The following is a 26,334-nucleotide window of genomic DNA, read 5'->3' on the forward strand; positions in this document are numbered from 1 at the left end:
GGATTGTATGCAGTGTTGTTGTTGTAATAATTTCCACGTCCTCTAGGTCTACGACCAGGACCTCTGAAACGTCCTCTCATTCTCCCTCGGAATGATCCACCTCTGTTCAATTTGTGACCAATCTTGCTGCAATCTTCAATTTCTTTCGCAGTTTTTGAAATATCGTCACCAAATAACCAAGACGTATAAGGTACAGTTTGTGCACATAAGTGCAAGTATTCGTATCTTAATTCTGGTTTTATAAACTCACGTCTTGTCATATTTACTTGTTTGTTTGCATGTCCAAATAGAGCCAAGCTGTCATTGCATTCATCTATAATTTTTCCCAACTTCGTTTTCTGTGTATCATCTAATTCATTTTCCACATCTGCCAACTTGTTCACAACTTTGGCCAGAATGATAGAACCTTTAATAACAGAAGCTTCTGTGTTTTGCATTTTTCTATCAATTGTTTTAGCTTCTTGAGATATAATATCCCAAACGAGTTGGTTTGTCTTCACAACTTTCAGACCTTCACAATTTTCTGGTCTTGCATTATTTTCATCTTTAATCATATCTGAATACTGATCTTCATTCATTCCATTTCTAAACAAATCTGTTATATTTGTAGCCAAAGTCTCATCTATTTTCACATCACACACTTCTCTGCTTTTAAATCTTTTACTCATGTTCTTAAAACGACTTGAACTTTCTTGAACAACTTCTGTGTCCAAATGATCACTCTTCCTTTTTCCAGAAGCATTATCTGAATTTTCAACATTATCATCTGTACGCTGAACATTATTACAACTCTCGTCGTATGTCTGATCATCATCGTAACCTTCATAATCATCACATTCTTGAAATTCGTTTTCTATCATATTGATCTTATTGTTCAATGTACCAATCTGTTCATCTTGTTTTTTCTGATTTTCAAGAATTGTATTCAGTATACACATAATTTGATTATCGTTTTGTGTATTACCGCTGTTGTGGACATCGGCCACAACTTTCACAGGTTTTTTCGTCCCGCTGGACCTAGTGCTTGTAGCGCTTACCGTACTGCCGACAGAACTACCATGCTTCTTAGTCTTTGTTCCCTGAACCTCGACTTTAGAGTTCTTTTTAGTAACATCGTTACTTTTACATGTTCCGTCTGTCTTTTCTGTGTCTACTTCTTCTTCAAAGCAAGTAGTACTTCGTAATTGTTTCTTTTGAATCATCTGTTCCGCCATTTTTTACGACTTTATCATAAAGTAGTCGAATAACCGCTTTATGGTAGTCGTAAACACAAAACTCCTCGAGTTTTGTTGATAATAGTCGTAAAAAACAGAACTCCTCGAGTTCTGTAATTAATAAAATCTTATCAATGTGTCAAACGAAAAAATAGTTAACCACGTTAACTTAGACACGAACTGAAGTTGCTAATTGAAGGACCACGTCCTTCTTCGTTCATAACTCGTACCACACTGAGGTTGCACATGCGTACTACTATCTCACATAATTCCGGAAGTAATTATGACGAAATAGAATTGATGTCATGCAGATATCTTAACCAAAATATCAGAACAATCTGATGACTCTTAAATAAAAAGTTCTCATTATACTAGTCAGAAACCATTAGTCTACCTGTCAAACAAAAAATTTGAATGTCAACTCAACAAAGTAAGTATAGGGTTCCTTTTCTTCAAAAAGTAAAATTTTGATGGATTGGGTGAGTGTTTGTTACTTTATGCCTATAAAGAAAAATATATGCCCTCCATTTTGACTGTATGGATTAAGAACTGTTTATATAATTGAATCAAACTTATTTCTTTCATGTCATTCTTAATGTCATAGTACCCATCATTCATAATATGTACAAGTCTCAATCCTAATAGATGAATCCACATTTTGTTTTTATTTCACATCACTTGGCGACCATATTTGAGGGAAACTCAGAATTCTCTGTCCATGTTAATTTATGGTGTACACCTTCATCATTTGACATAACTCATTGGCTTTTTGTATTTTGATTGCCTAAATCAGAGCTATTCATACATAGAAAGAGGACTAAAAATGAATACAGTGAATTTATTGCAATAATACCTACATGTTTGATACATAAAGAGAAATATATTTTTTCATTTCTTTTTTACCTTTGGATTGACCCTGAATAGAGATACCATTTACTTTTTGGCAAGAGTAAACTATATACTGCTTGACTAAACATGTTTTGTATATTGAAATATGAAATGGTTTCTTTAATGCTTAAATCATTATACTCCTACTGTCCTAGTGAGAATTATGCTCAATCAACTTTGTGAAATATTCCCAACTTCCAATGCTTCTTATTTACATTTTAAAAAAAAAACTGACTCAAATAAAATTGTTTGTTTTCTCATTTATTTTACAAGGAATTACATGCTAACAGTGAATCTAATCATTTTTAAAACTGGTTAAAGTAATGTTTACAATTGTCTTAAAATGCTCAAATGCAAGTTTATTTCATAAACAAACACCTTAAGTGTATAGACTAAATGTACTTATAGATTCAATATATAGACTAACCCCTTATAAATAGTAAAAATCATTTCTTAAACCTGATTTTCTTACCTATTCTCTCATGCATTACCTAATTTGAGTTGAGTATTCTCAAATTATTGATTACATGAACAAACAAATTTAAGACAAAACCACAATATATGCTGAATGCCTTGAAATGAAATGGTTACATATGTAAGATGTGTAACACATCATGTACAACTTTTAAGTCTACAAAATTTAAAGTTAACCATATTATACAATAAGACTACTTTTTTCAAAGTTATGAGAAATTCTCCACAAAAAATGTATTTATGCAAAAGATAAATGTTAGGATACAATTTAAAAATACATTTTACATGAATCACATAGAGAACATATCAAATCATTTCTTTGTGGTTGTTTTCCATTGGAACATCTGTGAACAAACATTCTGTTTTGTCTTTTTTATTGATACATAAAAAGCGTCCAAAAATCATTTAGAAATGTTGTGTTAAACCCTGATACTCAGAATTTTAAGAGTTTCTGATGTGTGCCCTACTTAGAAAATGTTTACATTGAAACAAAGATGAAACTCATAATTGATTTAATCAGCAATTATAAAGTCATAAGGTTTACACCTGCTTTTCTAACACATCATGTACATTTTTTTCTACTAGTATGTCTTTGTTCACAAAAAATTGAAATCAACAGTACTTAGCATTCCATATTAAGAAATATGAACCCTAGCTATTAAAAATCTAAAAGTATATTTGTGCATCAATGCAATATGTTTAACAAAACAATCTCTTTCACTGTGATGAAAATTGTCTTCTTCATATAACATGCAGATGAAGAACTTCTTTGGATGATGTAATTTTCACATGTAGAAAAGAAACTAATTCAACTAAAACTAAAAGACAGTCATTAAAATTTTAAGAACATGAAAGGATGATATCAAGACCGAAGTCCAGGAATTGATAAAATGCTACAATTATCATCCAAAGATGTATATGTTTGGATTTATTTTTTAAATTCACAAGCAAATGATATGCTGCCATTTTAAATCTTTCAAACTTAAACTCTATACTTTTGAATTAAAAAATTTCAAAATCTAAAGGAGTCGTCCAAATACCTATCTACATGTATTTATGACTGAAGGTATGTAAATCACCAGAGTTGCTGTAATGCACCATTTTTATCTACGCAGTGATAATAAATTTTTTACAGAATTCTAAGGTATTACATAGTAATAGTCATATAAACACCCTTGAACATTGTACATTTGATTAACATTTCAATCCTTTCCTAAGAATTTGCACCTAATTTTTATAAAGTCTATAAGTTATCACACAATGTCTAAGTTATTGCATTACAGGATTCAAATCAGTAATCTCAGTTAGTAACTAACTTTTACCCGGGAGTAAATGATCCAAAAAATCTATAGAAATATCTTATTGATTCTTCATCTGTGTACTTATGATGTGAAGATTGTAAGTTACAAATTATTGTCAAAGAAGTCATCTCAATAATCTCATGCTTTGACCTTGACAAAGTGTCCTAAACAACAAAGTGTATTCCTACAAACATTCTATATGTAATTAGTATGATGGATGATAAAGATATTCAAGATATTATTAAACCACAGATTATGGGACACTTGCATCTTTATAGGGGATCTTATTGAGACCTATCTTAAATTCAAAATAGGACATGATACATACACAAACAAAATATATTTACCATTCCAGGAAAGTTAAATAATAATATTAAATCCAGCATCTGAATATCTGTGTAATTTCTAGGGGGTTATAGAAATAAGATGAAAAATAAAAGGTTTAAATGTATACTTCTCATACATAACAACAGTCTTCAATAGAAATTGGTAAAAATAAAAGTCACATTCAGATACTTTGAGATCTGTGAGAATTAATTTTTAAAGAGTTCATGCTATCAGAAAATCATTTTTTCAATACAATTGTACTTGATTTGACTAGATCTCAGTTTAATAAATGGGTACATCTTATCCATAGTCAGTGTCTGACTGTAAAAAGATACAATCCTGTTACTTTGTCATCCTGTAAACCACAGTCTATGATAATACTGGTTAAATTCGTTGGAAATCATATTTATCTATGTGCTTCTTAAATCCTCCATCCATCTCCTGTTTGATTTTCTTGTTTCAGTGTTCCAAGAGAGGATATTCTCTTAGTCTTTGCATAATCTGATAGTCTTTCACCATTCTGAGAGTAGACATAGATCATTTCCATAAGCCCTCACTAGAGAATCCTGAAAAATATAAAAAAAAGTCTTAGTTGAAAAAAAAAAGTTATATAATATAAGCTTGATGGAATTCTAAATATAGACAAAAAGGGTATAAATACAAGTTGTAACATAAGATTTTGACTTTTTCATATTAACCATGGGTAACACCTCCAGTAAAGAAAAGAGTAAAGGAATGAGTAAAATTCAGTTTGGAAAGAGAGTTCTTTCAGAGAAAGATATAGACAGAGGTATACCAGTTAAAATAAAAAAAAAAGATGGCACTATTGAGATCATTTCTCAACAAGAATATAATCAATTAAGTCCAGAGAAGGGTGATCCTAATGTTGTCAGAGATTACATAGAAAGACCCTTGATTGCAGAAGAAGCCAATGAGGAACATAACCATTTATTACCAAAGGAGGGTAAGAATTACTTGGATTACCCTGAAAGACCTTTGACTAGAGAAGAAGTCAAGTTTATAGATGATAAGAGAAAACAGTTGTCAGAAAAAATGTTGTTAAAGACACATGAATTTTAGCCCACAAAACCATTGGAGAAGATACAAGGATTAATGGAGGAAGTCCAAACTGAATTCTTGGAGGACATTAAGGCTTATTATGAGAGTAACTTTTCCAGTATTTGTTTATTACAAAATTATGTATTCTAATAATAAAAAAAAGTTTTCACTTTCATTTGTTGTGCCTTAGACCATTTAAATTGACCTTATGGTTAAGATTGTGATACACACTCTGATAATCATCTATGATGTCTCTATCATGTTTACCTCAAAAAGATTGAATCAGGGTATTTGTGTTCAAAGAGCTGAAAAAACTATACAGACAGATCTAAGATTTTGGAAGCATACATATTAATGGGTTTAAATGAGATATAACACTAGATTATTAAAAAGAAAGAACAAAAACTCATAGACATAATATTGAAAGTACCTTTAATGAATAAAGTGTCATGCTCCAAGGTATATTTTTTATAAACAGGAGAAGGTTTACAACAGTCCCATGCACTCATAAGAAGATCTTGGGTAGTAGAAACACCAGGGAATTTTAATTCCACACAATCAGATTATCTTACATCAGTTATAAGGTTACAGTCTTTATACATAGTTAAGAGGGTCATTAAGATTTCTTTTCTGGTCATCCTGATGTGCCACATTTAGGTATTCTTTCCCTGTGATATAATGTTAATATTAAATGGGAAATTCAGAATTCATCAGCAATTGGAGTCAAAACTTGCTATCTTTACCAACTATGATATTAAGGAACTGGGGGGGGGGGTTTACAAATTAGCCATATTTAACTTATTCTTTAGATATGCTATCTTCAGCTGTTAACTATCATTTGGCAAAGAAAACTTTCATACATTTTAGTTTCAAAATTTGATCATGCATTTTTGTATATATATTTGTATATATATTGTATATATATTTTGTATATATATTGAAATGGAGCTCTTCTTCTTCTTCTAAAGGAGATCAATATAGTTTAAACATGACCATGACCACCAAGCCCTTTTTATTTAAATATATCATTTACATATCAATTCAATATTATAAACATGCATATGTAAAAAAAAAATAATAAAATAATAAATAAATATATATTACAATTGTATCTCATTGAAACTTTACCTTCAAGTTTTGTGTGTTTCTTTGTTGGTTGACTAACTGTGTATTTCCAAAGGAAGAGCAGACAGTCTGAACTTCATAGAGAATTGATTATAGATGGTTAGGAACAATACATATCTTCTATGTTGATGACTGTATAGAAAATAAAACCATTTTGTTAATATGATGGAGTACTGTGTGAAACAATGCATGTTTAAAAATTGAACAAACATTTACAATGCCAAAAAAATGTTCATGAAAATGTTTGTTTTTAATCTCAAAACACATTGTTTTTAACATTAACTCCAGATGAGAAAGTTCATCATGTTATCTTTAGATAATAAAAGAAGCATAATTACTGTATTGATATCACAAATAAAATGATTATCAAATTAATTATTTGGACACTAAAAGATTTTTTATTAACAGCAGATTCAATTTTGGTTTAATATCTGTCAGTACTGCATACAGAAAAATACATCTTTTTTAGCATCATCACAGTACAACATGTAGTCCTTAATTTTTTGAAAAGCTCATTACCAAGAAACAAAAGTGAAAATGAAAATATATGTATACCATATATCACACATATTTAGAATCAAAACAAAAAAGTAAATAACTTAGAATTAAATCTTTTGTAAATTCCTCCTTTTCTCTTATTAGATTCCTAATTAATATCTCTTTGATCACCATTTAGTAAGTCTGAATTCCATGACCATGGGTAACATACATAATGAATTATGAAATTAAATCATATAATTTATACAAAAGGCCTTATTAATATTCTGAAGATCCCTTAGTATATTTTAGACAAAATAAGACTGTGCTTATATGAATGTAAGTTAGAGACAACAGATCACATAAGTATTACACAGTAATTAAATTAACCATATAATCATGCTTAAATGCAAAGATGACCTTCATAGGAAAATGTAAACAAAACAAAGACAAACTTACCAGAGATATCCAAATATATGCCCAATAAGTCTATCCATTAAATAATCCAGTGAAATAACATCTCAGCTGATCCTAAAAAATCATACAATTCAGTGATACACAATTAACCTCATTTTACAATGTAAGTAAAGCAATAATTTACAGAAAAAAGGGACAGAAATGAAAAAGATACCATGTATTTTATCAAAATTTAGTGAATATTTTTCTGATTGAAATTCAATCATAGAATGATCCATCATAGAAATATTAAATGCACTCTTAGTTACATGCAGGTTATACAAGTGTAAATCACATGAAATGAGAATAAATATAGTATTTACATTCAAAACAGAACTTTACATAATTATGATTAAATGCAAAGATGACCTTCATATAGGAAATGTAAACAAAATAAAGACAAACTTACCAGAATTATCCAATTATATGCCCAACATCTTAGCTGATCCTGAAACAACATCTTAGCTGATCCTGAAAAAAAACCATACAATATTCAGTGATACTCAATTTAACCTCATTTTACAAAGGAAGTAAAGCAACAATTGACAGACAATTAGGACAGAAAAACATGTTTAAATGTAATGCAAAATAATATCTCTTATATATGGATACCTATACTCTAATCAATCATATTAAATGTCATTCGTAAAATGTATTTTTTTTTTAAGACAGATTTACTTAGGATCGACTTTTTAAATGATAACATGAATAGCACGCCATACTTTAACCACATGTTAAAACATTCTCTCAAATTACACAGAAATGGGTTATTTAGCATAGCTGACATTAAACATATAGGTGAGAGATAACATAATCACAATCATAAACAATGTGAAACAACTTTAAAAGACCTACACTGTGGATTACAAGCCTTTTTCACTGGGGTAAAATCCTGCCGAAAATTCGCCATGGCTGCCCGAAACCCCGAACCCGACTGTATAAAAGATGAAGTCATACAATAACATATCACTGATGTAGTATTACATGATTTTTTTAATTTTATTTCTTAAAAATTATAAGGGTAGTTTACCAAAAAAAAATAATTAATAAAAAAAAATTAGTTATTTTAAAAAAGTTAAAAGTTAAAAAATTTATAAGTTAATTTTAAAAAAGTTTAAAAAATTTAAAAAGAAATTCTAAGTTTTTAAAAAAAAAAGTGACCTGGTGTTATAACTTGAGAGACATAACACACACATGTTTTTTGTATTGTGTGTTATTTGTTATTGTCTTTCAGTAAAAAACTCAGTTCAAACCGGTTAGGCTGGCTAGACTAGGCTGTCTAGACTGTAAATGAAAAAGTGTGACGTCATAATCACATTGTATTTATACAGTGAATGACGTCACAATGTATAGGTAAGTTTTTTGCACACGGCACTTTACAGATGATGCAAACAGGTATATAAAGCCCAGTTATTTTTTGCACACGACCCTTATGTTTTTGCACACGGCACTTTATAGAGGATGCAAACAGGTATATAAGAAAACGCAGGTAAAACGTATTTTTTGCACACGGCCCTAAAATAAATCCATGCTATATATAAACCAGCGCTGGACATTGATGATCATTCTGTGTGAGTACTTGGAATTGGACACAGGTAAGAAATGGAGCAGACAAAAAATATGACAGAGGAAATGGAGTATTGTTGGTCTATTAACGGAGAACATTTTGGAGAATGGATGAAAATTAAAGAAGAAGCCATCCAGAATTTTTATAAACGCAACAGAAATTATTTAAAATGGCCACCGAATTTAAAGTACAAAAAATTTTGGTTGGTAAAAAGAGTGGAATTGGATCCTGAAGATTATGAAAAAAATCATGACACCAGAGAGGAAAAATACTGTCTGAAGGAGAGAAAAAATGGATATGATGGTTATCAAAAATACCAATTGAAGATCATGAGTGAACCTTATAAAATACTGGAGAAGAGTTCCTGGAAAATTACACTTGCGGATTGTTTTTATCAATTGGAAGAAAAGAGGTTTCGGAAAGAAAACAGCCTTCAAGGACTTTTTACAGATAGGCCTATTTATAAAGTGTATGTATATTGTCGCATCCCTTTATCGCCTGAAGAAAAACAATCTCAAGAAAAAGGAGAGGGAAAAAATTAAGAAGACAGTGTATGATTGTATTTTCATTCTGAATAAAATTGAAAAATCAAAATCTGTGTTCTTGTTTTCACTAAAACCAGTTCAAACTGGTTAGGCTAGGCTGAGCTTTAGACTGTGAATGAATGCGTGACGTCATAATCACATTCTTGAAATGTTTTGCACACGGCGCATTTACCTGTGCAGTCAGCATAAAAACAAAAAAAACGTAGTACCTAAGTACCAATGTAAACAACTCCAGTATTTAAGGGGGAATAGGTTAGGGTTAGTTAGGGGGGTTAGGGCTAGGGTTAGGGGGTTAGGGTTAGGGGGTTAGGGTTAGTTAGGGTTAGGACTCCACTCAGTTGACCCGGTCATCCAGTCGGCTTCCGGCTAGGACATTTCCGCTAGGGCCCACTTCCGTCCACTTCCGGCCACTTCCGCTTCCGCTAGGCCACTTCCGGCCACTTCCGGTTAGCCCACTTCCGGCCACTTCCGGTTAGCCCACTTCCGGTTATGACGTCACTTCCGCTCTATCTAGACCCTTTATACTACTCACAGACACAAACACAAAAAACTTGATAACGCAAAATGGATGCTTAGATTTTTAAAAATTATTCAAAGCCACTTTTAATTGAAATCGTATTTCAAGTTTTAAAAATGTATATTCCTCATATTTCTTGAGTATAAGGATAACGATGGGAATTATCTTTCTTTAAATACATAGACCAAATGGCTTTTTCGGATATTTTCTCATCAATTACATATAGATGACACATGGAAATTTTATGATGTAATCTCTTCTATCAATTCAAGAGACAGATATAGAGAAGAGTAAATTTCGTAAGATGATCGTTTAAGGTAATTTTGCAAATGGCAGGTATAGATTTTATCAGAAATATTTCATTGAAGGGTAATTGATTGGATTTAAGTCGAAAAGGTCCGGAGGTATATATCGAAGGAAGAAGTTCTATATGAATGTAGCTACATGTATTACAAATATTTCGTGATCTCTCGAAATTCTCCGTTTAGCTTATAAAAAATACCCTGGGTCCAAAGTGGGAGCGACCCGCCTTTAAAGTTTTTTCAATCAATCCTCATCAATCGCGTTCCCAAGTTTGGGGTTTCAAATGGTGTGCATGCTCTTTTTTTGTATTGCTTATACAATTTATAAGATTGATCATCATTCAACTTAGTCTTATTTATCATTTTTTAACAATAATATGACAACAAAAATGCAACTATTTTCTATATATTAATTTTGAAAACTCCTTTTATTTGGTGAACTTTCCAAATTACTCTCATTTGGTATTGTTTGTAGATCAAAAGAGTCATTATATATAATATATTTTTAATTTTGAATAAAAATTAAAATTTAAGATTCATCTTGTCAACACATTAAAAATATATTCTAAAAACATTATTTACCTTGTTTTAGTCCGCGCTACACGCAGATGATATCGATATGCATGTAATTGGAACTGTTTAAAATTTCAGGCGCATACATGTATATGATATGTTGCATTGAAAAAGATACAAAAAAGAATTATGATGTATCGATTTAATGAGGCAACATTGAAAAAAAATCTTTGGTTGACCAACACCAATTTTCATACAAAAAGCTTCTCTATATAAAATACAATATCAAATTGATTTACAGACTGTACATAAAGACTGTTACTCTTCTACCTTATAAATAATATATGTGCAGCAATATACAAGCAGTTGTCACTATTACTGATCTATTTTGAAATATTTTTTTACATACAGTACTATGCCTACATAAAGATACTCGTATTTCAACCTGGGGAAGGTATTGCACATTTTTTTTTCACTTTTTGGGAGATATCGATATATCAAGCAACATAAAAACTTTGGCAAACCCATTGAAACCATTTGATGTTATTATAAAGGAGATGAAAGATTACTGCGTATACTAATTTTGTCTCTGTTGTATCCATTATATTTTTTTCCCAAAATGTATCTATCTTCTTAATCTATTTAATTAATATATTATACAATAAACCATCCTATTTTATGTAAAAGCTTGTATACTTTTTAGTGTAAAAGCTGAAAAGCATTAAAAATTTATCTAGCCAGACCCTGTATATCACAATGTTTACATTTGCTAATGTTTTTCCTTATATAACAATGTTAATAAAGAAGAAAGTATAGTTTCCATACAAATTTTGCCGTGTGATTTTTCTTAGAAATGAAACTGGTGTAAAAGTTAAAAACTCGTGCTTTTTAAATTATAGAAATTCAATGCAGAAAAATCATACAAGTCATTTTTCTCACATGTGTTTTTGAATGCTAATTATGACGTCCTAAACGTGCATTTTCCCGTATTTTCGTAAAAGGTTGCAGAAGACACCAATTTTCAATGGAATTTTTTTTCAGATAACATGGTCCACAGGCATCGCCCACAAAGATTTTGAGATATGTGATTTGTTATTGAATTTTGCACAAAATATCAAAAAATTAACGTGGCCGACGGCTGTGGACACGGTTTTCTAAAGGAAAATCACCCTTGAAATGTGCAATTTTGAGGCTTTTTCTGTTGAAAATAGAGAAATACTTCACATTAATGACGTCATATTTGCAGAATGGTAAACCTTCATGCCATATTTTAACCTGATTTATCAGAGTCATTTATGTAACTAATATTTAAGCCATTTTCAAATCTTTTTGATGTCATTACATTTTTAGGGCGCAATAAAGCTAAAACCATACCTTCTTCTTTGACATTCAATTTTCAATGAGATGCAGTTGTGCAAACCGCACGGGACTATTAGAAAGTCTTGACTGTGAAGTCATATGATGCCGTAGATACGTAATGTTGCATTTCTATAACAATTTCCAAATAGCGCCTATTATTCCTTGTAACACGAATAAAAGTAAAATATATAAAAAATAAATATAACGCCTTCGGGCGTTATAGAAATTGATCACGCGACCGACTTCATGTCACATCCAAATGAAACTCTAAAAATGATATCTTATTTATTAAATAACGTGATGCAATTCAGCTGACCTCATTTAATACGGTACAAACATCATCGTTTAAATACAACATATCCATATGTATATCTATACTGAAAGGATTAAGAAACGCATTTTAAACTTTTGAGTTAAATTAAAACAATTATTTCAAATATGTTTTTCAGCATTTTTATCATACATTTTAATTCATCTTTAATCAACAAGTTACCAAAATTTTGTGCGATTTTGAGTGATAGTTCCTGAGGTATTGATATCAATATGGAGACACCCCTCAAAAATAAAACTAAAAATTCTCATACTCTCCCTTTCGCAACAGTAAAAAACTTGATTTTCCTGTGCATTGAGTTCACCAGAGCATTTATTTTTTCATAGCATAATTAGTCAACCCTTCCGACGGTAGTCTTAATGGCTGAGATTAGCTGTATTATTCCAAAGTCAACAAATCCCCCCGCTCAATCGAATCCTGCGAATTTTCGATTTAGGATAGAATATACAGAGCCCAGCAGGTTTGGTACTTGTGAATGTTTGTAAAAAAGTATCGACAAATATTAGCTACATTTTTCTAGTGTAAACAAGCTAAAAACATTACGCAAATGACGCGTACGAGCGCGTTTGAGAGAAAAATCGACGTAAGCTGGCCAAGCTCGCGGCCAAAGTTAGAGCGGAGAGTTTCTGGCAGTTTAGGGTGAAAAAAGTGAGAATGTTTGTCTGCTGTATAAATATCAGTTTCGGTGATAATGCCTTGACAATAACCGAGGTGGCGTGATGAAAAGCCCTATCTTGTTGTGACGTTGGTACGCGCGAACGTCACCGTCATGGTTGGTTGAAAACATTTTAAGTTAACTCTCTGACAATCCAAAAAAACTTTTATTTGGTTGAAAAGTTGAAAACAATCAGTACAGCAGCATGTTTTTGCTTTTTTATTCACTTATGCAATATTGAATTCAATTACTAAACCCACAGTAGCTTCCGTCAGCCATACCACGATAGCAAGAAATTTATACTGACTGCAAATATGCAAAAACGATGTCTATAACTCTAATGCATACTATGGTGGTTCAAAATTTTATTACAAAATTATCATCATTAACATGCACGTGTTTTTTACTTTTTATCATTTCCCCTATGTGATGCCATACATTTCATGGTTTAGTAGTTTTGACTAGTGATTTTAGTGCAAAGTAACCAAAATAAACATCTGACCAATATTCATAATTTTCGGTCACATAGTCAAAAAATTTTCCCATATCATGTTCTTGTGCGTTTCTTTTTCCTTTCAGTATATATGACAACGAATCATAAATGTTTTTATTTTCAAGTTTGTTTTGGACAAAGTCGAGCAGCGCAGGTGCTTGAAAATGTAGTTCAGAGGCTAATCATTCCCCACTCAAACACAGTATGAAGAAAAAATCAGCAGACCCTACATTTTAACAAATCTGGTCAATACAGGAAGCTTCCGTGTTGTTTTATCTCATAAAAAAATCAATTCTAGTATGGTATTAAAATGCCCAAATCGGAAGGGGAGATTCGGGAATTATTTTTGCGTCAGCCATCGTTTGACGTGAAGTTAATTGAAATACCGTTTGACACCTTAAATAATCGATCACACGATTATTATACCAAGCATTTAATCATTTAATTGGGCGACATAGGAAGGTTTTTATGTTTTATCACTGTTTAATTTTTAAGATACATGTTTTGGATAAATTTGTAAATATGATTTCTTGATATTCAAACTTTTTCAAATGTTATATCGTCGCTGTAATATCAAATTGTCGTAAGTCAAAAATCCCAACTTTTCAGGAGAGACAAAAAACATATTTTTTCAAAATGTCGTATGTCTAGTGTTTTCCTTTCTGTCCTGGATGTTTTTTCAGTACAAATTGTCGTATCTCCAGAAAAGCATTGAAACAAACCCTTGCAATGTATTGTAAGCGTACGAATCTGATATTAGAACGCTCTAAAATATATTATATGAATTAACATACCCATAAATTGATTGCAGTTACAAACTGCGAAAACAATTCAGTTTGTCATGAAGTAACCTTACATCTAACTTTTCATCAATCTTTCTTTTGATTTCTCTATTTATTAAATAAATATACTTTGTTTTGTATGTTGAACACATTTTTTAGTAAAAATTATAAAAGATTTAACTAAAATTATAATTTTTACCTTGATATCAGACGGCCAGTGACATCTTTGTCAGTGCCCAGAGACATACGACCTTTTGTCAGAAAAAAAAATGCATCCAATGGACATACGCGCTTTTATCACACGTCTGTATCTCACTTTCTAATTGGCCTAGAGACATGACGTTTTGAAAGAAAATGTATTGGATATTGCAGATTCCAAAATAGCAATAAAAATTTCGCGCCAAAAATCAACTTACGACATTTTGATATTACAACGACGATATGTAGCAATTCAATCTTGGATCCACCTTCTTTTTGATTTGATCTTGAATCGCAAAAAGTCAAATATATTTTGAGACCCAGATCCTGAATGAGTCTTTCAACCTTCTGGAAAATAGGTGATATCTGCTGGTGATATATCCAGGACATATGATACAAACTCATTTTTTCTTTGGTAAAGACTTAATAGAAGGATATGGAGATAACGAACAGTATTCAATTTTAAGGTCCAAAAAACATTACGAAATAAGAGCAGAGTACCAAAACATCATAGGGTGGATCAGGTGCTATGGAGAAGTGGGCATTCCTTGCTGACCGGTCACACCCGACGTGTGCTCCGTGTCATGATAAGGAAATAATAGAAAAATCAATTCAAAATGTATAAATAATGGACTAACAATTTGTACAAAAAACGTCAGTCAGCCTTTGAATCAATGATAAATTTTATTTGCTGACAAGGTCATTGTATCGACCATAGAACTTACAATATTATGACTTTAAAGGATATTGCTAATATTCTTGTTTCATCAACTTGTTTGTCAATAATTTACCTCATTTTAGAAATTGTTCATACGTAGAGCATCCTCTTGCTTACTCATTCGTAGAGCATTCTCTTGTGCAGCTAGGATAAGGCTGCCCATCAAACTGTTCAAACCATAGTTACTTTTCTGAACTACCTAGATATGACGTCATAATAGAGTATGACGTCAAGTCACTGCATACTTGAGCTGGCATGACGGGGAAAGTGTCATAATTTTTACGTGGCACGGACATATGTAGATTTATTTTCGGGACATTTTGTTTAATTCAAGTGTTTGGATTGTTTTTTAAAGCTCAAGTGTGCTGTTATGATGTTGAACATTTGAAATTTAAATATCCTTATTCCTTTTGCTTGCCCGACATGCACATATTCAAACAATACCAAAAAATTATGTGTGAAACGCTCCCCTTACACGTCCGAAGACAGAGTTAGAATTTATGAATCGTGTTTATATTGGACTGGCACAAGTGATAAACAAGGATAAATTAAAGATATTATTCTGTGTGAATCTACAGGAGAAGTATGTCCTCTAACTGAATATTGCTAGGGGATTGTGTGTAGTTTATCCATTTTTGTATAAATCGCGATAAAGAGTACCCCTTTTTATGTTGTCAAGTTGAATTTCTCGTAGAATATTTTCTTAACGAGTAAAATTTAATCCTGCCCCCAGCACTTTCTATGTACTAGAGATCACGATAAATTGATCTATGTAACAAACTTTACACTTTACACAATATTTTTGTTTTGCTTTTGTGCCGAAGCAATTTTTGTGCAACAATTAGGAATATCACAAATCTCCGTCACGTGATCAACACAGTCATGTGACGTCACGGAAATGCATTAAAATAAAACAGGATTAAACTATCATCTCAAGTTGTCTGCAAATCAAAACAAAGATTACATATTAAAATTAATATCTAGCTCGGAATAAAGTGTATATTTTCAAGGCATTTTAAGCCTTCGGACAGCCTTATCATAACTGCATGCGTGTCAAATCAGCGTACACTCCATATGCAGGTGATGAAGGTATATTGCTTCATAAGTAAGGGAAGTTGACGATAGAAAAGTTAAACTCATAACGTTTATAATATAGCTTGGTTGTTAGATTAACAGTAACATTTTTTTTAAGTGAAATATTAAAGTATGAAACAGATGTGTCAATCTCTGTGGTATCTTTTATCTGAAGTTCACCAGGATATATCGTATCGGCGTAGGAAAAATTACAATTGTAATTGAAAATGCATCGTCTTTTACTTTTCTAAACTTGTGACATGATTTACGTCTCCTCCAACGAAAAAAAACGTTTATATAAATATCATCTGTCATATCATTAAGTTGTTTCTTTATCAACAAGTCTATTCCTTGCATAGCTGTACATATACAATGCTAAAAAGCATGGCATTGGATTTTAGATTTAATGATCATGTTTTTTTTATGAATAGAGGGAAGGATTATATTCAAAATAACATATTTTTTGGTATTTTCTTTCAATCCTTCAAATTTGTTTTTTAAAATTACAACTACAATTACTAACCCTTTGGTTCTTATTTTGAATAATGCACTACATTAATTCTCTCTTGATTTTAGCACTGGCACCTTGAAGCATATAACGAACAGCAAAAGAACATATTTTATGCTTATCATACAGTGAAAGTATAACACATAAGGCCTTAGATTATCAATATAAAGCATGGAAGTAGAAATCGTACAAGAAATCTTTTTTATTAAGTGTGTTGCAGAATCAAAAGCGTGCGGTTTGTGATGCAGAGCATTTGATTTACAGCTATAAATAATAAATGTTTGATTATAGATATCTGAACAATATACACTAAGTCTTATATTTTTCTCAAAAAGCTTATGTTCTTAGTATTAAAAACGTAATTCAAATGTTACTCGTTTGTAATGAAGATAAGATAGAATTCCTCTTTCATCCAATAATTTTACGGATATATCTTTATGGCAATTTAAGTAGATAGGTTCAACAATAAATTCCCTATATAATGCTTGCTAATTTTTAAAAGAATTCAGTCTTTAATATTAAGCCGTTTGGTTTCTTGCTGTAGTTCAAATTGGTTTTCCAGAAAATCGTCTGCAAATGACAACGCAAGGCTTTTAAAGCCAGTATATTTATGCTGGGTTTCAAGCAATCTTCTTTGTCGTAATTCTTAATTGGAACAACATGTGCTTTTGGTATGGCAATTACATCCGCAATTTTGTTTACAATATTCTCAACGGGTCTGCTGAAAAATACATCACTGATTTCTTTGTCAACCAAAGGGCATATCTTGTCAATCTTCGTTACATAAACAAGAAGTGGAATACCTTAAACCAAAATTGAATTAGGCATAAGAATTTGAATAAAGAGATCTTTTGCACAAAATCAATAAATTTTTGGTACCCAGTGAAAGAAATTTGCTAGCATGCTTTAATTTTGATTTAATTTTTTTAAATGATTCTATATTAAGCCCTTTAAATGTTTTACTTAGTAATATGAAAACACAGGTAAATAGTTCAAAACGTAGAAATAGAGATGTGTCCTTCTAATTTTGCACTTACTTTAATTCGATAAATTCAAAATTAAGAACAAGACAAAAAAAGGTTTCATGAAAAGCAATAGGCAAACAAATAGAATGTCCGAGGCCTTTTTCAACATAAAGGCACATGTACTTTAAGCAATAAAAATTTCTCTCTCGATTTAGTACATTGTACATTAATTGAAGGAGAAAAAATTTATATATACTTTCTTTTTTGATATATGATATTAATTTAACTATTTTGATTTAGCCTTTGGTCGCAGATCGGGATTTCGCTTGTCAAAACTAGCTAGAGACATCAGTCCTTTAGTATTCCACTCGGGTAACTTTGTGGATACAAAACTTGAACCACTCTGGGACCACTGTTGGGATGCTCTGGGACCGATGTGGTACTTCTCTGAGACTGCTTTGAGTCAGGTTGAGTCAGGTTGAGTCAGGTCTGCACGGTTTGTGCACATGCTTAAAATTTGCATATAGTTTGTATATAAGTTTAAACTTATTAGAATGATTAAGATTTAAATCTTTATATGAAAAAATAAGCATTTAGGGGACACTTTCATAATAATGCATAATTATGTAACACACATGCACAAAATATTCTTGTGCATGATAATATGCAAATTACAAGGATATAATTTTGGTGGTAGCGAGAGAGGCTACCGTAATTTTAATTTTAAGCACAGCTATATATTTTATATCTCTCTCTACAAAGAGGAAATGGGTTTTCATTTTGAATATACAAATTTTAGTAATATTTGATGAATATTTCCATTGAAGAATTATTTAAACAAATACATCACGTAATTAAAAGATTATAATAGTCTTCTCTATATACCAAAAACTGTTTCTTTTGTCTTCATCTGATCATAAAAGCATATTTGAATATTGTTATATTTACCCCTATCGATTGTTATGCCCCTTGTTTCCCTCAGCTTCTTTAGAATTCTCTCTGGCATCACTTCAAACGTGCTTCCATCCACCACTAAAACAACTACATGCATTTTATCCTTCAGGGGTGGCTGTATCTGAAACCCAGGAGTGTCAACAGAGGCCTGGGCCACAGGGTTGAACTAAAATAAAAGATTTGATGTCAAATATTAATATATGAGAATTGTATGATATTTATAAACTGTTGACATTTTTCATATGTCTCTGATTTTAATTAGAATAAACAGTATGTCACTTTAGACCGATGAAAGTCTTCGAAATGATGCTGTACAAATGGACTAAATGATTTTTTTTTTTTAGAAATAAGAAGGTACATGTGTATTCAGATAGCATTTACTCTTCAAATTTGCATGCTTAGTAGAAGTAACATCTGTTATTTAACATTAACTCAAGAGTTATAGCTCAAATGCATCATTTGTTTTGAAAGGTAGTTAATTAAAAAAAAAAATTCATTATAAATTTCGGTTGTTTTTTCTTTAAATCTTCTCTTCACATTACACAAGCAAACCTTGTAGTTATTTGGTAGGTTTCCATCTAAAACGAAAGCCATATCTTCATATTTAATGCTTAAGTTCTCTTCCAATCCTCGCATGTCACACAATCTGAAGTTTAAAAACTTCTTTGTGGGAGGATTCCTGATTCGCAATTTGTTGAACTGGAACAAATTAAGACGTTTTTTTTGTCAATACACGTTTTACGGGTATTAAATTATGTAACCTATTAAGATAAAAGAAAATGCTATAATTATTTATTCAAAATAATTTACATATGGTGCTAGTCATTTTTTTAATAAAATATTCTACCGTAAAAAATGCTATCAACTTCATATTAACATTCCATTTATAATAGCAAGTCGTAAATCTATATAGAAAATTTTTAATCATTTTTTTCGCAGCAGCACCAAGGAGAACAAGATGTGTTTGTGAAACACCGATGCCCCCGTATGGCAACATAGCGACGGTTAAGCTTTCTTAAATGCAGATCAAATATGTTGGTACCAAAGTAAGGCCTTTTCACAGGAATTGTGAAATGTAAACACTAGCTATACCTGTTACAGGGTTATGACCAAGGTTAACATTTTATAAGATAGGACAAAGTCAAAGGGTCAAGTTTGTTGTGTTCTAAAGAAAGACTTTGTCTCAAAGATTACGTATGGGAAGTATGAAAGTGCTGGCCCTTACCGTTCAAAAGTCATGGCTAAGGTTAAAGTTTGTAAAAGGTAGGTCAAACTCTAAGGTCAAGGTCAAAAGGTCAAAATTCTTGATATCCAATGGAAGGTATTGTCACAAGGATTACACATGTGAAATATGAAAGCTCTAGCCCCAATTGTTTTAAAGTTTGTAAAAAGTAGGTCAACACCAAGGTCAAAGTCAAATGGTCAAGGTTCTTGAAATCAAATGAAAGGTCTTGTCACAAGGATTAAATTTGTGTTGTATGACTGCCATAGTCCTAACCCTTCAAAAATTATTGTCAATATTGTATTTTTAAAGTTGGTCAAACTCTAAGGTCAAAAGGGTCAAGGTTCTTGGTATCCAATGGAAGACCTTTTCATCAGAATTATATATTTGAAGTCTGAAAGCCCTAGAACTGTTCAAAAGTTATAGCCAAGGTTAAAGTTTTTTCATTAGTACAGAAATATCCAAGGTCAAGGTCAAATGGTCAGGGTTGTTGATTTCCAATGAAAGGTCTTTCAACGAAGATTACATATGTGAAGTATAAATGTCTTGTCAAAAGGAATAGACATGTGAAATATGAAAGTCATAGCTCCACTAAATCAAAAGTTATGGACAAGGTTAAAGTTTTTGCGGACAAACAGACAAACAGAGAGACAGAGACAGAAAGACAAACAGACAGACAGACAGACGGACACGACAAAAACTATATACCCCCGAAACTTCGTTTACGGGGGCATAAAACTTCAAAGCGTTTTACACTTATAGTCAGACTGTGTTCAGAACTTCCTGTCCAGACCCGTGACGTCATTTCTCCTTTAAATATGGAATTGAAAGTATTCAGCAAACTTGATTTCCCAGCACCAACTTGTCCAACAAGCAAGATGTTAGCTTCTGGAACATCAACCTCCTCCATAGGAGCATAGTCTACTACGTAGTTTTTTAGTTCAAGAAATGTCTACAAAGAAAAACCGTTAAAAAGACATGAGATTCTCAGACGAGAGAAAGAATAAACCTGTTCAAAAGTTATGCATGACCAAGTTGACAGTTTTTTTAGAAGTAGGTCAAATTCTAGGGTCAAAGTGAAAGCGTCAAAGATGTTGGTTTTTTAAGAGATGTCACCAAGTTTACATATTTGAAGCATTCAGAAGCCCCAACCATTCAGAAGTTATGACCATGGTTAATGATCTGAAAAGTAGGTCAAATCCCAAGGTCAAAGGGTCAAATTTGTTGGTGTCAAATGAAAGGTCTTGCCACATGAATTACATACGTAAAGTATGAAAAAAATCCTTGGCCTTAATCGTCCAAGATTCAGTTTTTTCTTTCTTTTTTTTAACTACTAGATGAACACCAAGGTTAGGATCAAAGGGTTAAACTTGTTGGTATCCAATGGAAGGAATTGTCACAAAGGAGAAATTCGTAAAGTATATTAAGTCCAAGACCTGATCATTCAAAAGTTATTGTCAAGGATAAAGTCTTTAAAAGAAGATCAAACTCCAAGGTCAAGGTAAAAGGGTCAAAGATGTTTGTATCGGCAGTTTTCTAAAAAAAATGTATAACAGCATTATTCAAAATTGAATAATTCTTCAATATTTTCCACAAAAGCTATAAAATTCTAAATACTTATCACTACCGATGATTTCCAGACTGGTGGGTCTCTCCAAGGATCGCATCTGTAAGTTTTTGGACTATCTATAGAATGAGTGATCAAGCAATTTAATTAATTGCTAACCGTAAACTTTGTAATATGTCACAATTGATATAATATATATTTGGTAATTTAGATAAAAAATTATAGGATCATTAAATGTAAAATCATTAAAAGAAGCATAAAAAATTATACTTTTAGATAAATATAATACGTAAAAAGACTTTTGCGAGAAGCACTGACTTTTACAGTTGACTGTTTACTTGACATATATTTACATCCACTGAATATTTTCTCCTGTATTTCTTAAGACTCCATTGGTTCATCACTGCATAAACTACAGTAGGCATGTCGCCTGTACAGATTTCTTAATCAGTGGCTGTTCCATCAATGAAACGTATAAAGACGTTCGCATCATTAATACAGAAATTAATCTTTTTGATCCTACTTTAATTGATTATTTAAACAGATAAAAATATAAACAATAAAATGTCTTTCTTTGTTTGTTATTACTGGAATGAACAGTCGCAGCTATTGCAGAAAAAAATTACATAACCCGCCGGTTATGTATTCTTTCGGGTGCACATAGACAGGACTGCTTATGTTGTTAGAGACACTAAAATGTGACGGTCGGAACCTTAGGAAACGGTAGTTGTCATTTATTTAAGGACATCTTATCCGTGTGTTGAAAAGCCTGATATGTTAGTTGAAATTAAATGTTGAGCTAAATATTTATATCGTAAAAGAGCTTCCGTATAATGTTCTTAGCCTTAAACTGTAAAAGTCAGCTTCTCAAGAGATCCATTGGCCAGTCATTACCTTTTACGAGATACACCTCTAAGTCGGAGACATTATTATGTCCCCCCGCTATGGATTTAGCGGTCTCTCCACCAAGATCATAGTGACTACCGCCAAAAAAAGGTATGTGCTCATTGAATAGTAATTTGAGGTTTTCTCAAGAGAACCTTCAAATGAAGCCAAATTTTCGAACCAAGGTCCACGATTGCTGTGTTTTGAGACATTCGGGTCTGTGTTTGTTTTCAAAACTGGAAACATTTTAGGATTCCATTTACCATCACTAAGAATCTTAAATAGAAATGACTCTTTGTCCCTTAACCATCCTCCACTACTTTCCAATCTCTTTGACGTGTATCCTCCATACACATTGTTGTCTGTATTGTAGAAGATGGTCACTGTAGGTCCCTTGTTGTCACACAACTCATGGAATTTCTGAGGGGTACATCCATGAAAACTTATCTTGTACAGAAGCTCCAAATGGCATTCCTTTTCTATCCATTCCGCTATCTGGCTTTGGATTTTGCATTTGCAAATCCCAAACATAATGCTCGCTGAAAAAGGTTTATCTATAATGATAATTGGGAAAATATTGTTTGGATAAATGTTTTACCTTAATTATTATTTAAGATAATTGAAATAAAAAAAAATCATTCAGTTTACATAATTTTAATGAAACGTCATATTATGTTTAGGTCATGGACGGTACATATCTAATGCACCAAGTATAAAGTGTCAAATATTTGTTATACGACTATAGAGAAAACCCTCTTTGAAAAGGCTAAAACAGGGATAATTGAAATTGAATTTTAAACTCGAATTCCAATCCAACGTTTTCCCCACGTCCGTGTCGAATTGTACCCGCCCATTTCATTGTCTTTCATTGAATATTTTGATTGTAACAGATAGAAATGACGCAAGCTGCATATTTCAATCTTGCCAGTTAATGTTCTGCGGTCTTAAATATTGCTGTGACCAAAATGCTACAGCAGCCAACCCCATCCAACCCACACCCTACCTCAACCCATTCATTTAATGCTCCACTCATAGGTGCATACTGTTCGAGTCATTTTTTTAAAATAACCCAAAGTAACATTTACATCGTGACACTGACTATACACTCTGTTATATTGTTTTATCTCCCTGTGATTATAATGCTTCTTCATCATATAATAAATCTAAACAGTCTAGACACCCCTTCCCCGAATTAAAAAAAATGGTATAAACAGTGAATTATTATAGAATGTTCAAACATTGGCCCATTACGTATATCTAATTTAAGTACTTAGAACAATATCAAATAATATGTGCTTCAGTGTAGCCAATCAACAAAAGGTTAGTCAGATTGATCTATCTATTGTGTCCTACCTTAAATCATTTATCTGCAGACATCAAGATACAATGCATTAAAGCAAGATCAATTATTTATACCAAGAGGCAGGTTAGAAATATTTAATAAATTATTTGTTACTGATCCTGTTAAAAGGGAATTCATTGAATACAGATACAAGAGAAGCCAACACTGTCAATTTTTATGTAAGATTATAAGTGACAATAATCCCAAAGCACCTTCTCATTTTTGCTTGGTAAACGAATCACTAACATTATTCATACTAAATTAGGACTGATGATACAACGTGTACGATAAAGTTGCCACCCTGCACTACGTGTGCCGACAGAAGAGGACCTGACCCCTGAATCGGTGTTTCGGCAACATTTAAGGGATTTTCCAGGGTCTGCCACTCGTCAGAGGTCCAACCTAAATTAAGTAAATATATTTTAGCTGTATAGGATCTCTAACATGGTGTTTCATGCAATGATAATAGTAGTGGACATGTATAATATTTTATACTAAATTTCATTGCAAATGATGCAAATAATAAATTTCTAGAATATAAAGAGATTGTAAACCTTCAAAATTCTACCTTTCCGAAACAATCCTTTTTATCTAATACAAGTGTACGATATTATACAAATCCAGGCATCCATTTATTGATTGTATCATCTGCCCTGGGGCAACGAAAACCTATCATTTGAATTAAACATTTGCATTTTTGCCGCTATTCATCAACCCAAAAATAAATCCTGTAGATTTAGCTTGTTATATTTAATTTATTGACTTTTATTTGTATACATTCTTGCTGTTATTATGCATGACAATTACTATGTGTTGTTAATAGAAATAATTTCTTATCCTTTGTATTATCAACAACTGACACGCAAAAGTAACGCAATACCCTACTTTAAGGGGAAATAAATATGTAAAGTAAAGAAATTTGTTTCTTAAAATTATGAATATCTTCAATTTGGTAAATATCGGTAATTCACGGTTGAACAATTTCCATACCATAACCGGAAGTCAAGTTAAAGTCTGCTTAACAGAAATCAAAAAATGAATGTTTAATAAATCATTAGGCAATATTATGGAGTTTTAAGGGTTTTTTTTACTGTTCATCATAAGTAATTCAGCAAATTTTCAAAAAATAAACTCTCATATCGTTTCCCGTAACGATGCTAAGGCTACTTGAAAATGGCTTATGTACGCAATTCCATTGCTTTAGCTGGAAAATTTCAATGTAAAGGTGATTTAGAGTTGCTGATGCAAAATTTCACTACATTAGGCCTCAACAGGGTCTTACGTATTATATTCATTACGGAAAGTCCTTGTACCGCAAGTCGAAGGGTGGCTACACTGCTCTAAGGTAGAAAATTTTCGACCTAATCATATGAAAAACGGGCAGTGAAGAATGTCAAAGAATAATTTCTTCGCTCAGATCTGGATACTTTTGAACCTTTTGTATCGTAGAAATTAAGCTGCAATTGTTGTTTAGGGCAGTCTTGCACGTTTTACTTGAATGGCAAGGAGGGGGTGTTTTAACAATCATATATTACTGTATACAGGGTTATTTTCGCCCCGTTTTATTTTCGCACTTTCACACTTGTTGACAATTTTGCCCCGCTTTAAATTCGCCCTGTGAAAGTTTTGTTTAAGTACTTATACTGTATTATATAAAATCGCCCCGTTTTAATTTCGCCCAAATGAGGCTAGGGCGAAAGGGGCGAAAATAAAACGGGGGCGAAAATTTCCCTGTATACAGTACTTAGTAAAGTAAAGAGATTAACATTTAACATTATTATCAAGTCTCTGATGTTCTGAAAAGTGAGTTTAGCCTTACTTTATTCGCTTTTGAAAATCATAAGATAAAATATCAAACATTTGTAGATTACTGCTTGTTGTGTTTCTTTTGCGTGCCAGTATATATTCAAAACCAATACTTTTTAAATTGATCAAATTTATAGCAGTAGAATCAATTGTATAAAAGATAAATAAAAGGTCCTTTAAGTTTTGTAAAACACCTCCATACAATTCGAAATGCATGTGTATTAACAAGGAGCCATTAAATATTTGGTGTTGATAAGACTTTGACATTTAAATCTAAAAATTATAAAAGAAAAAATGTATAGATCTTGACGCATTTTAGAAGTGTATAGCTCTTAACACTTGCTGTGATACAACTATAATTTCATTTTTGATATTGTCAACAGATCAGGCCAAAATCCAGATGTGTGACTACTATATAAAATTCCTGCAACAGGGAAGTTAATTGGAGAATAATATTGTCACACCTTTTCCCCAGAAAGGATAAATAAACATAACTATTGTGCATGCATTGCTTCATGTCGAGACTATTACATCGATAGATTTATATCTCATACTTTACAGCGCTGTTTTTGTTGTAGATATTATTCATAACAAAAAAATCAAATGAATGAAATCGAGTGCATTATAAATCATATAAAACGCCCTAAAACAATGCAAAATAAGTGTAAAAAAAAAGTCAATTACACTTCATACAATGAAAAGACGCTGAA

At 31.8% G+C, this 26,334-nt stretch overlaps 1 long non-coding RNA gene and 1 pseudogene across 2 annotated transcripts; both read right to left on the reverse strand.

The window, feature by feature from the left end:
- Nucleotides 1-2,347: 2,347 nt before the first annotated feature.
- On the reverse strand, nucleotides 2,348-8,238 carry LOC134269262 (uncharacterized). 2 transcript variants are annotated; one of them, XR_009992543.1, is made up of 4 exons: nucleotides 8,177-8,238; nucleotides 7,325-7,396; nucleotides 6,392-6,520; nucleotides 2,348-4,770 (listed from the first exon to the last, which is right to left on the reverse strand). It is a non-coding gene; the product is annotated as an uncharacterized LOC134269262 (long non-coding RNA). The 2 variants fall into 2 exon arrangements; XR_009992544.1 differs by lacking the exon at nucleotides 8,177-8,238 and adding an exon at nucleotides 7,731-7,755.
- An 8,867-nt stretch (nucleotides 8,239-17,105) lies between these two features.
- On the reverse strand, nucleotides 17,106-23,026 carry LOC134269263 (interferon-induced protein 44-like; annotated as a pseudogene).
- Between the last annotated feature and the right edge of the window lie 3,308 nt (nucleotides 23,027-26,334).

This window comes from Saccostrea cucullata, unplaced genomic scaffold, assembly GCF_032062105.1.
Source record: "Saccostrea cucullata isolate Sc308-1 unplaced genomic scaffold, CSIRO_AGI_Scuc_v1 ctg9044, whole genome shotgun sequence".
Taxonomy (NCBI): Eukaryota; Metazoa; Mollusca; class Bivalvia; order Ostreida; family Ostreidae; genus Saccostrea; species Saccostrea cuccullata.